Raw genomic sequence first — 12,048 nt, 5'->3', positions numbered from 1 at the left:
AATCTCTTTTCCTTTTATGAATAAACCTTTAGATTCTAAAGGATTGGCAACAGCATGATTTGTGGGTAAGATCTGATTTGTATATTGACCTGGGTCTGGGGCTTGGTCCTTTGGGATCGAAAGAACCTCTCTTCTTTTACTGGGGTATTGGTTTTCATAACCATTTGTCCCCATAATGAGTGGCACTGGTGGCGATAATGGGAAACTGGGGTGTCTAAGGGAATTGCTTGTGTGACTTGTGGTTAGCCAGTGGGGTAAAACCAAAGTCTTCTGTTTGGCTGGTTTGGTTTGCCTTGGTGTGCACAGAAACCCCAGCCTTGGGCTGTAACTGCCCTGCTTGAAGCAATTTGTCCTGAAGTGGCACACTCAGTTAGGTCCCGCCAGAACCAGCATCGTTACAGATGTACCACAGAGATTTGGGATAATGGCTCCTGATATCCAGGCATCCCAATTTTTTACAATGTGGTCAGTGTGTTGGGAAAATGCCACGTCTGGTTTCCACCTTCAGGCTCTGAACCGCCGATGGGCATGCTCGGGGGTTAGCCCCATTCTAATTCTGGCCTTTTGTTTAAAAAGTTTGTGCTCGTTCATGTGTTCTTTAGGCATTTCAGCTGCCATCTCTGCTAGAGGTCCACTGAGTTGTGGCCTCAGCTCCACCATACCAGTTGTACCCAAGGCAGGCCCTTTCAAAATGTTTTAAGAAGGCCTCTGTATCATCACCTACCTTGTAGGTGGGGAATTTCTTGGAATGGGAATGGTACCTGGAGGAGGACTGTTAGGGCTACCCGGTTGACCCAGTTTAGCCCTTTCCAGCTCCAATCTATTTTAAATACTTTGGAGATGCCCAGATATCATATCATATGAAGATGGGAGCCATATAAGTACCTCACAATAGGATCTTCCAGGCACTAAAACTCTATGTAAACTTGTACTGATAACCCAGCTTACAGGGGAAAAACAATGCTCACTGCTCAAGTTACACTTCCCTCTGGAGCCGAGGGCCCTCGCCTATGGAGCATCCCTCTGCTGGAGATCAGGAAGAGCCCATATATTTTACAAAATAAAATGCTGGAACATCCTTGAAGGCCTGGCCCCAATAGAGGACAATGGGGGCAAACTTCAAATACACAATACATCCCATAGGGCTCATTTTCTATACAGCAATGAACAATTCTTTTCTTTTTTAAATAATGGTGTTACCCACCTATCTAAAGTACTATGGTGATGGTTGTTTTACTCATGGCTAGGGTAGATACATACTCTGCAGCAGTGGGGCTAGGCACCAGCTGCACAATTACCTAGTGCTTCTATTTTGTGAATTCGACTGGGGGGGGGGGGGGATGTTATCCTTTATTTGGGTTTATTTTCTTGTTTTGGGAATCACGGCTTGCTATGCCAGTGAGCAAATAAGTCCGGTGATCTCAGGTTCCCGTCACATATGGAATAGACACATTCATGTAGACAAATGAACTGATGTCTGCATGAATGTGTTCTGCTTCACCTCCTTCCCTCCCCCCGCCCACTTTTTTGTTCTCCAGCATCTTGAGTGTGACAAACATACAAGCAATCCTGAACCATGTAGGTCATGACCTCAGACAGGTAGTGAGTTGGTGAAAAAGGAAAAAGAAAAGGAGTACTTGTGGCACCTTAGAGACTAACCAATTTATTTGAGCATGAGCTTTCGTGAGCTACAGCTCACTTCATCGGATGCATTGGATGAAAAAGGAGTATTTAAGAAAGCATAGTACAACAGGAAAAAAGTTAAGTTACACAGTTTTTGGAGGGAGTAGATAAATCGGGGCTAATGAAATTCTGTCATTTAGACATACATGCATACCTGGTTGGATGGTCTCTACACTATGCTGTTTAAGATCCTCTATCAAGACTTTCCAGGACTTGGCCTTTATACCTGGGCAGAGGAAGAGTTCCGATCTTCAGTTGAATAATCCTGGGAAATGTAGTTCCTCAAGGGACTACAATCATTTTAATTAGCTGAATTGCAGCATCAAGTCTGTTCTATTATCCTGAGCTACAATGTCTCAGAAGTACTCTACCATAAAAGATCCCACATTCCTTCTGCCTTTGAAGAAGATAATTAGGGACTGACAAACATTTAGCATCTGATTTTCAAAAGGCTAGAATGGCAGGAGCTGGCAGGTATGGAGCACCTTTGAAAGTCTGGCCACTTCACAAAAGCACCCAAATGGGAACGGAGCTCTCAAAAATATGGCAACAAGGGATCAATTCTGCTACAGCACACACTTTTAGTGTCTTAGAAGGAGTAAAGTTTCCCACTGAAATCAGGAGAGAGGAATGTGCCTTTTCTAGTTTGGATTTTTTTTATTGTTTCAAGGCAGCCCAATCTATGTAGAATAAAAACCAACCAACCACCAAATTTGGGCTAGGCCAGGCACTAAGTAAATTCAAATCTTAGCAGCACAATTATTTATATGACTTACAAGCAATACTTATCCCATCCAAAAAAGAAGTTTCAAGTAGGCAATCTTTGATTTCATTGCCTATGAAATTTCTTCCAAAGGACTTATGGCCAAAGGACAGTCAGTCATTTACTGTTTGCCAAAGGTGCTCTCATAGACTAGGGCTGAGATACAGTGCTTGCCATGAGGTGTAGGAAGAGAGAGAGGGGACAAGCAAAACTACAAAAATGTAGTCATTTCAGACATGTGGCAGTTAAAGTAATGCAAGAAAAAGCATTGTAACAGGGTTTACTCACCACTCTGCACTTCCTCATGGCCAGGCATGGCATGACAGTGTGCTTGTAGGGGAGCAGCCCTCATCAACAGTCACTCTGTGGCGGTTTCTTTCAGAGAACTCATATCCCTCCAGCCAAGGCACAGTCTTTAGCCTGTTCCTTCCAGGGTCAGCTACCCAAACTAAAGTTCAAAACTCTCTTAACAGAAATCAAAAGCTTCCACCCTCTGCACAGCTCTTCTTTAGCACAGTCACATTCAGCCTGCAGCCCCCTTGCTGGGCTCACCTACCTTTGTACACCACTTCCTTGGGGCTGGTAGGGAATCCAGTCCCAACCTCAATTCTGGGTTACAGCCCCAGGCCCTGTACTGCACAGCTAAGTCAAATCCCCCACCCATAGTGCAATGTTCCCTACACCAGTTCCTTCCTCGCCTCTTTACTTGCCTTCTAGGTCTCCCCATCTACTCCCTGGGTGCTCATTCAAGGCCCTGCAGGCACCTTTTGACTCCCTGCATTCTCTTTCCTCCAGCCCTTCCTCAGCTGGGCCCACTCAGTAGTTAAACCTGGAATCACCTAATTTCTCTCAGGTGGGGCCCATTCTGTAATCAGGGCTGGCTTAGTCAGGGGCTCTCTATTATTATCTCAGAGCTCTGGATGATCTCTGAGTGTTGATCTCTCTCTCTCTCTCTCTCTCTCTCTGTGAATTTTATTGTCAGGTTCTGGCTCTGACCCTCTTACACCAATTACTGTGACTGACTTCTAGTCAGGGTTATCTGTTTTCTTCTAATGATATTGGGCCAGCCAGTGGTGCCATGCTGCATTCCATGAGCTGAGGATCTGGCCCATTGTTCTCATGTTGGGCCAGATTCTGCCATTCTTATGTTGACTAGTACAATACCCTACAAGCAAGCCTCATTGAAATCAGTGTTAGTAAAGTGAGGTATTCCTCAGTGTGAGTAGGAGTGGCAGAATCTTGCCTATTACGTCTAACTATTTTTTCTACACAGAGCAATGTAAATGAAAGGCTGTTTTCTAAATACAACACTTGTAAAAGTAGATTTTCTCCCTGCCTAATGCAGCAGCCATCTTGTCCTTAAATGCAGCATGTTACAGTCACTATGCTTTCTCTGCCATGAAAAATTTCTGTTTGTTCAGTCTTTGGGCCCAATTCGGAGAAGTGCTGAGTACCCACTAGTTCAGTGGGAGTTCAGGGTGCTCAGTACCTTGCAGGAAGCGGTTAGTGCCTCTTGAAAACAAATCTAGACTGAAGAGTATGTTTTACTCTGTGAGTATGAGCATGAAAAATATCGATCCTGTGGCTTGGAATCACCTTTGCCATAGCCTGCGGAGGTTCTTTACCTTGTGCAAGATTTTGTGTTTAGGTAACAACGGTAGCACCTCTGTCTTGTCTATTTATGTCCTTCTGCTTGTGTGTCAGTCTGTGTTGTGATCCTGTGTGTCATATCACTGTGTAATGTATGAGTAAATGTAAGTGCAAAGAAGTATCTGACAGATGTTCAAGGAGCAGATTTATACCACACAGATTTATACAAGGGGAGAATTGATGCATTCTGACTTGTACAGTTAGTATATGTTTTTGAAAGTCAACATTTCAACATAGAAGATAGTTTAACATTTTATTATTTTGCAAATGTCAGTTGAATATATGCTGCAATTATCTGTGCGTTTGACCATCACCAGCATGAATACACAGTCAAGTAATTGAAAACAATCACCCCACTAGATATGAAATTGTTCTTTTGTGAAAGGAGTTGTGTTGAAAGGTTGCCACATTGTCAGAAGTTCAGATGAATATAGGCCAAGTAAGCTTGTCTTTTAGCCAAAAAGCTCTCCAAAGTTGGAAAGCCCCTCAAGGGAAATTGGGATTAAAGGGGTTTATTTGATGGCCCTTACTGGTTATCTAGCACAGTTTTGGATGAAGCTGTCCATAAAAGGAAAAGTACAGGCAAGCTTGACACAGACCAAGAGAGAGGAAAAGGAGGAGAAATGATGTGAGAAATATGCCATGAATTTTGCAAATGTCAGTTGCATATATGCTGCAATTATCTGTATCTATATGATTTTATGAAAATAAGCTAATGATTGTGAGTATAATGTAACTGGAATATGCTTCATGCAAAAGGTCTCTTGTAAGGTATCATTACAAAGCTTATAATCTACTGAGTGTGGTCATCCTATTTGTATGTATGTATCATTCTTGTGTCTGAAACTACAAATATGAAAAATAGCTCTGAGGATCTATTGTAGTTTTGCAAAGTGTGGGCCATTAATGGTGGTTTGGAATCTTGATGGCTCCCATCAACCAGGACAACTGACTGTGGATGGCTCTGTTTCCTTGCAGGCCTTCCTGTGAGTCAGGAAGGCTTGGGGTCTCATAGGACATGTGACCATGTCACCTGGTACTGAAATCCATCTTAAACCTGGTGCTTTTCGATTTAGAAGGAGGGGTGGGGACCCAGAGAGACAAAAGATTCCCACCTTTTGCCAAAGCTATATAAGGGGGTGGAACAGAACAAAGGGGGTTGCAATCATGAGAAATCCCATAGCTACCACCTGAGCTGGAACAAGGGCTGTACCCGGGGAAGGGATTGTGCCCAGACTAGGAAGGTGTCCAGACTGTGATAGAAGCTTCTTGAAACATCTGAGGGTGAGGTTTTATCTGTATTCAGTTTTCTTACTGTACTAGGCTTAGACTTGCGTGTTTTATTTTATTTTTCTTGGCAATTCACTTTGTTCTGTCTGTTATTACTTGGAACCACTTAAATCCTACTTTTTGTATTTAATAAAATCACTTTTTACTTATTAATTAACCCAAGGTATGTATTAATACCTGGGAGAGGGTGGGGGGCGGCAAACAGTGGTGCATACCTCTCTATCAGCATTATAGAGGGCGAACAATTTATGAGTTTACCTTATATAAGCTTTATACAGGGTAAAATGGATTTATTTGGGGTTTGGACCCCATTGGGAGGTGGGCATCAGAATGTTGGAGACAGGAACACTTCTTAAGCTGTTTTCAGGTAAGCCTGCAATTTATAGGACGTAGTTCAGACCTGGGTCTGGGTTTGTAGCAGGCTAGCGTGTCTGGCTCGAACGAGGCAGGGCACTGAAGTCCCAAACTGCCAGAGAAAACAAGCTCAGAGGTAAGCTCGGCACATCAATTGGCAGTTCCCAAACCCAGGAGCTGTAGCTCACGAAAGCTTACGCTCGAATAAATTTGTTAGTCTCTAAGGTGCCACAAGTACGCCTTTTCTTTTTAACCCATCACGGGTACATCCTAGATGGGAAGCCCAAAACTGTAATCGAGGCGGGGGAGATCGGAGCCAAATGGGTGGAGGTAGCGGAGAAGAAGAAAGCTAGTAGCAGTCGGTGGGGATACCAGAAGGTGCAACCCGGGTCGACACCCCACCATCAGGGTCAGCCCAAAGCCCCACCTTGCAAGGAGGAGCCCTGCACACAGCCAGGGACACCGCCCAGATGCCCTCTCATCCCACCACCCTCCTCTCCAACCACCCACCTCGTCCCAGCCCACAGTCAGCTGGGCGATGCTTTAAATGTAATGAGCTGGGGCACGTGAAGGCCAACTGCCCCAAGAGCACCAGCCGACTGCAACTCATCACCCCGGGGTCCCACCAAGAGTCTTCAGGCCCACATGCCTCGCAAATACCCCCAGAGCAAAGGGAAACTGAGTGTGGATGGGAGGAAGATTACTGCATGGAGAGACACTGGAGCACAGGTGTCAGCTATCTACAGGTGTCCGCTCTGCGGCCATGAATCCCTGGTGGACCCCAAATTCATTGACCCAGAGGCTCAAGTGATGGTGCAACCCTTTAAGGCCAGCTCTTTTAACTTGCCTACAGCCAAGTTGCCTGTCCAGTACAAGGGCTGGTCAGGAATATGGACGTTTACAGTCTATGACGATTATCCCCTTCCCACGCTGCTGGGAGAAGGCTTAGCCAACCATGTGAGGCTAAGAGAAAGTGTGGGGGGATGGTCATCCGTAGCCAGGCTAAACAGGCCTCCACACGTAACTCCATTTCTGAGCCTCCTACTAGGGCCCGGTCCGTGTCCCCAGATACCACCGGGCCGGGGACCCAGCCAGACGTGGTGGAACCAGACCCCAGACCAGAGTCTATGACAGCGGTTGTAGATCCAGTTCCTGAGACCCAGCCAGAATCGGTCCAAGGATCGGAACGAGCGGAGCAGTCAGCACCAGAACCCGTGCTTACAACCCCACCAGAGTCCGGGGAGCCATCACCAAGGGGTGCCACGGAGCCTGAACCTGCAGCAGCAGCTAACCCAGCACAAGGGGCTCAACAGGAGCCTGAAATACCGCCTAGTGCGCCAGCGGAGAGCAGTTCACAGTCAACGGAGACACCCCCGTCACCTGCATCGCTTCCAGGGGGACCAAGCCCAAGTCCACAACCCAATGAGGAACTCCTGTCTCCAGCATCAAGGGAGCAGTTCCACGCAGAGCAGGAAGTGGATGAGAGCCTCAAGGGAGCTTGGACGGCGGCCCGGAGCAACCCACCACCTCTCAGCTCTTCTAATAGGTCTGGGTTTGTTGTAGAAGGAGGACTCTTACACAAGGAGACCCTTTCTGGTGGGCACAAGGAAGACTGCCATCCTCAGAGACAGTTGGTCGTTCCAACTAAGTATAGGGAAAAGCTCTTGAGCTTAGCCCACCATCACCCTAGTGGCCATGCTGGGGTGAACAGGACCAAAGACCATTTGGGGAAGTCATTCCACTGGGAGGGAATCGGCAAGGACATTTCTACCTATGTCTTGTATCGTGAGGTGTGCCAGACGGTGGGACAGCCCAAGACCAGGTCACGGCCCCTCTTCAGCCACTCCCCATAATTGAGGTTCCATTTCAGCATTCAGCTGTGGATATTCTGGGTCCTTTCTCTAAGAAGACACCCAGAGGAAAGCTGTACATACTGACTTTCATGGCCACAATGACCTGAGGTGGGAAACAACCTGAGGTGGGAGTTCCATTCAGAGATTCCAACGCAGGCTCATCGGCAAGTTGGGCATCCTGAGACATGTTTGGTTGCAGTGATGGAAAATGGGACTCCCTGACCAGGAAGAAAGGACCTACAGTTTCCCAGGATGAACGTGAACAGATACCAATTATTTCATAAGAGACAAGCAGTTTGGCCTCAGTGCTAGCAGGAGAATCCATGTGGAATTGTGGGGTTTTCAAATATAGGACAAACTCACAAAGAAGTTTAGAAATTTAAATACCAACATTTGAAGAAGTACTAACTGAAATCAAGTAATATTATACACATGATTTAAAATGAGATGCAGGGGAATTTTAAAAGCTGTTACTATTTGTTCTATCCGTGCACCGTGAAAATATTTTCAGTTCATTTTACGATATTTACGATAACAGGATATTTATGTCAGTCTATTATTTATGTATTTTTCCTCTTTATGTATTTATCATAGATATTTGTTACTTATCAATAAATAATTATTTGATAGAAAATGGCAACCTATAGCAATCATGATTTGAATTAAATACCTATTGAACCAAAAAGAAAAAAGGAGAATAAAAAAAGCCCTGTAATTGTTCAGCCTTAAAACCCCAATTCCAGAGAGTACTTATGCACGTGACTAACTTAAATTTTGTGAGCCATCCCGCTGCTGTTTGTGCTCGAACTAGGAACATGCTTAAATACATTGACGACTCAGTGTCCCAGTTCACAGTAATTCCATATTAAAAATAATCGGTACAGAATGATAATTAGCCTTTCCGTTCAAACAGACCACACACCACACCTGAACTCTGCCACCTTTTCCTATTCTACTTTTTACCAGGTTACTTTTCCCCACAAAAACTTGTCAATTTGGATGTTTAGTGTAGTAGATGGTTGTGTTGGAAGAGGCTAGATTGGTGCCGTTTCCCCCACTAAGCAAGATTGCATGCACCCCTTAATACACATCAATTGTAAGTTTGTAATTAGCCTGCCCAGACCCCATCAATCAGGTTGATGTGCATTCACATACCCTGTCCCCGCACCAAAATCAAATCAGGTTTGCATGTATCCAGCACCTACCCAGAATACATTTACTAGCACTGCCCCCAATAGTAAGTCTGTGATCACATGCACCCTTATCAGGTTTGTGGTCCCACCCCCTCATCTCATTACCTCTGTGTGCCCCCAGGCTAAATTCATTCTTGGGTGTATACCACAAACAAAATTACATGTGAATAATAAGAGCAGGAATAGATCATTTTGTATTAGGATTATCAAAGTTTCTCTTTGTCACCTCTAAAATGCAGCTCCCCATTTGTTGGAATATGTCAGTCAGTTACTACACATGAAAAATACGGAATTCTTCTGAAAAAGTCTAACAACCCAAACCTATTCAGCTGAAACTATTCCCCTTCATTCCATCACACCTTTAATAAAAAAAGGGCCATGCTGAACGGAGTGTTCAGTTGAGCTCTTTGACAATATCACCAGTTTCATAAGGAGCAGCCATGCCTGTGGGGAATCCCAGCTCACATTTATTAGAAGAGAGGAAAAATTTGTGAATATCTCCCTCTGAGATTCTCCCACATCCTTCCACTCATGGGCAGGAGGAAGGAGGGGCGGGTTCATCTGTCAGCTTCCTCGTGGAAGTGGCTGTCGTTCCATCTCCAGACTCAGCAGACTCTATGGTTTCGGCACTGATCAAAAAGCTCTCTCCAGACACAGAGACCTGCAGCATCTGTCTCAGCTCTGGTCCCATTAGATTCCCTGCCCCCGTCCTTTCAGTGCCAAGTAGTATTTTCAGAACTACTGTCCACTTACACAAAACTTGGGAGAGAGTTGAATCCTCACTAGATCTGATGCCACTTTAGATCACTTTAGATAAGCTATTACCAACAGGAGAGTGGGGTGGGGGGGAGGGGTGAAGAAAACCCGGATTTGTGCTGGAAATGGCCCACTTTGATTATCATACACATTGTAAGGAGAGTGATCACTTTAGATAAGCTATTACCGGCAGGAGAGTGGGGTGGGGGGAGAGAAAATCTTTTGTAGTGATAAACACCCATTTTTTCATGGCCTGTGTGTATAAAAACATCTTTTGTATTTTCCACAGTATGCATCCGATGAAGTGAGCTGTAGCTCACGAAAGCTTATGCTCAAATAAATTGGTTAGTCTCTAAGGTGCCACAAGTACTCCTTTTCTTTCTCCTTACAGTGTGTATGGTAACTCCCATTGTTTCATGTTCTCTGTGTATATACATCTCTGCACTGTATTTTCCACTGAATGCATCCGATGAAGTGAGCTGTAGCTCACGAAAGCTTATGCTCAGATATATTTGTTAGTCTCTAAGGTGCCACAAGTACTCCTTTTCTTTTTGCGAATACAGACTAACACGGCTACTACTCTGAAACCAGTTGATATTATGAAGTTGTTGTCATGAAATTTCCTAATCATAGGAAACCTCTTTCTCTGTGTATCCATCCTCTTGGAGAAAACCTACTGCAGGTCCTCACTAGGCTGAGGGAAAAGGAGTACTTGTGGCACCTTAGAGACTAACCAATAAATTGGTTAGTCTCTAAGGTGCCACAAGTACTCCTTTTCTTTTTGCGAATACAGACTAACAGGGCTGCTACTCTGAAACCTGTCACTAGGCTGAGGATAATGGGAAACACTTAACTTTAAAACTATGTTCTAATGACAACATACTTATGCTAAGTAGGGAAGCAGTTTGGCCAAGGTGGTGTTAAGAAGAATGGGGGTTAGGAGTGGAACCTTACTGAAGGTCAACAAAGAGACAGATGACAAAAACAAAAGGTTCTAAAAGAAATCACTAGGGGAAGACCCACAGGACATTTGGGGAAGAGGAAGGAAGGGGATAAACTGGCAAAGGTCAGGTTATCTGAGCTGGGGGAGAAGTCTCTATTTTTGTGCCTATAAGTGATGCACTGCAACAGAAGGATGTTGGATGACCCCAAGTGACCCTGATCCAGGCCCATAGAAAGGCTTGGTGTGTTGAGGAAACTGAGACAGGGAATTGCGTGTAGGGTTTACAATTTTTCTTCCAATCTGTGTATTTTCTGCGTGATTAAGTAAATAGCACTAGTGTGTTAGAATCCTGTGCAAAGTGTCTGGGTGTTATTATCTACACCAGGGGTGGACAACCTGAGCCTGAGAAGGAGCCAGAATTTACCAACGTACATTGCCAAACAAAGAGCCACCGTAATACTCAGCAGGCCCCCCATCAGCTCCCCCGCCCCACTCCCAGTGCCTCCTACCAACCGGCAGCTCCGCCTCCCCGTCCCTCCCCGCACCTCCCGATCAGCTGTTTCATGGCATGCAGGAGGGTCTGGGGGGAGGTGGAGGAGCGAGGTCATCGCAGGCTCAGGGGATGGGGCGGGAAGGGGTGGAGTGGGAGCAGGGCCTGTGGCAGAGCCAGGGGTTGAGCAGTGAGAACCCCCCAGCAGATTGGAAAGTTGGCACTTGTAGCTCCAGCCCAGGAGTCGGTGCCTATACAAGGAGCAGCATATTAACTTCTGAAGAGCCACATGTGGCTCTGGAGCCACAGCCTGGCCACCCCTGATCAACACTTACTCCATGGCCCCTGGAAGAGGTAAACGTCTATGGGCGTACTTCTGGGAGAGGACATGTTGAAGCACATTCTGAGCTTCAAAGACTTCCCAGCTGACATCTCGGACGAGCCCCCACTTGCAATGCCGACAGTCCCTAGTTGTCAGCGGGCAGGATTGAACCTTACACATTTGAATCTTAGTGTACGAACCTTGACTGTATGAGCTGAAAGCCACATGCCTCTTAAGCCAAGGTTGTAGCAGACTCCTCAATGTCTAGATCAGGGTCAGCAACCTATGGCACATATGCTAAAGGCAGCACGCGAGCTGATTTTCAGTGGCACTCACACTGCCTGGGTCCCGGCCACCGTTCACTTAGTTTCTCTGCAATGAGTTTATCGTCTTTAAGTGCTCCTTTTGTACCTCGATTGTCCAGGGGCCCCACTGGTTGTTTAGCAGGCTTCCTGCTTCTGATGTACTTAAACATTTTGTTATTACCTTTTGAGTTTTTGGCTAGCTGTTCTTCAAACTCCTTTTTGGCTTTTCTTATTACATTTAATTTAGCAGTGTTTATGCTCCTTTGTATTTACCTCACTAGGATTTGACTTCCACTTTTTAAAAGATGCCTGTTTATAGTTCTTGAAAAGCTTCCCCCCACCATCCCCAGTGTTGGATGTTACCTTATCATTCACTTCAGAACTCAATGCACAACTACAGTAAATGTATTTCCTAATTCCATTCATTTATTAATACTGACTTGCTA

Source organism: Natator depressus, chromosome 4 (assembly GCF_965152275.1).
Source record: "Natator depressus isolate rNatDep1 chromosome 4, rNatDep2.hap1, whole genome shotgun sequence".
Classification (NCBI taxonomy): Eukaryota; Metazoa; Chordata; order Testudines; family Cheloniidae; genus Natator; species Natator depressus.
Note: the sequence above shows the minus strand (reverse complement) of the source record.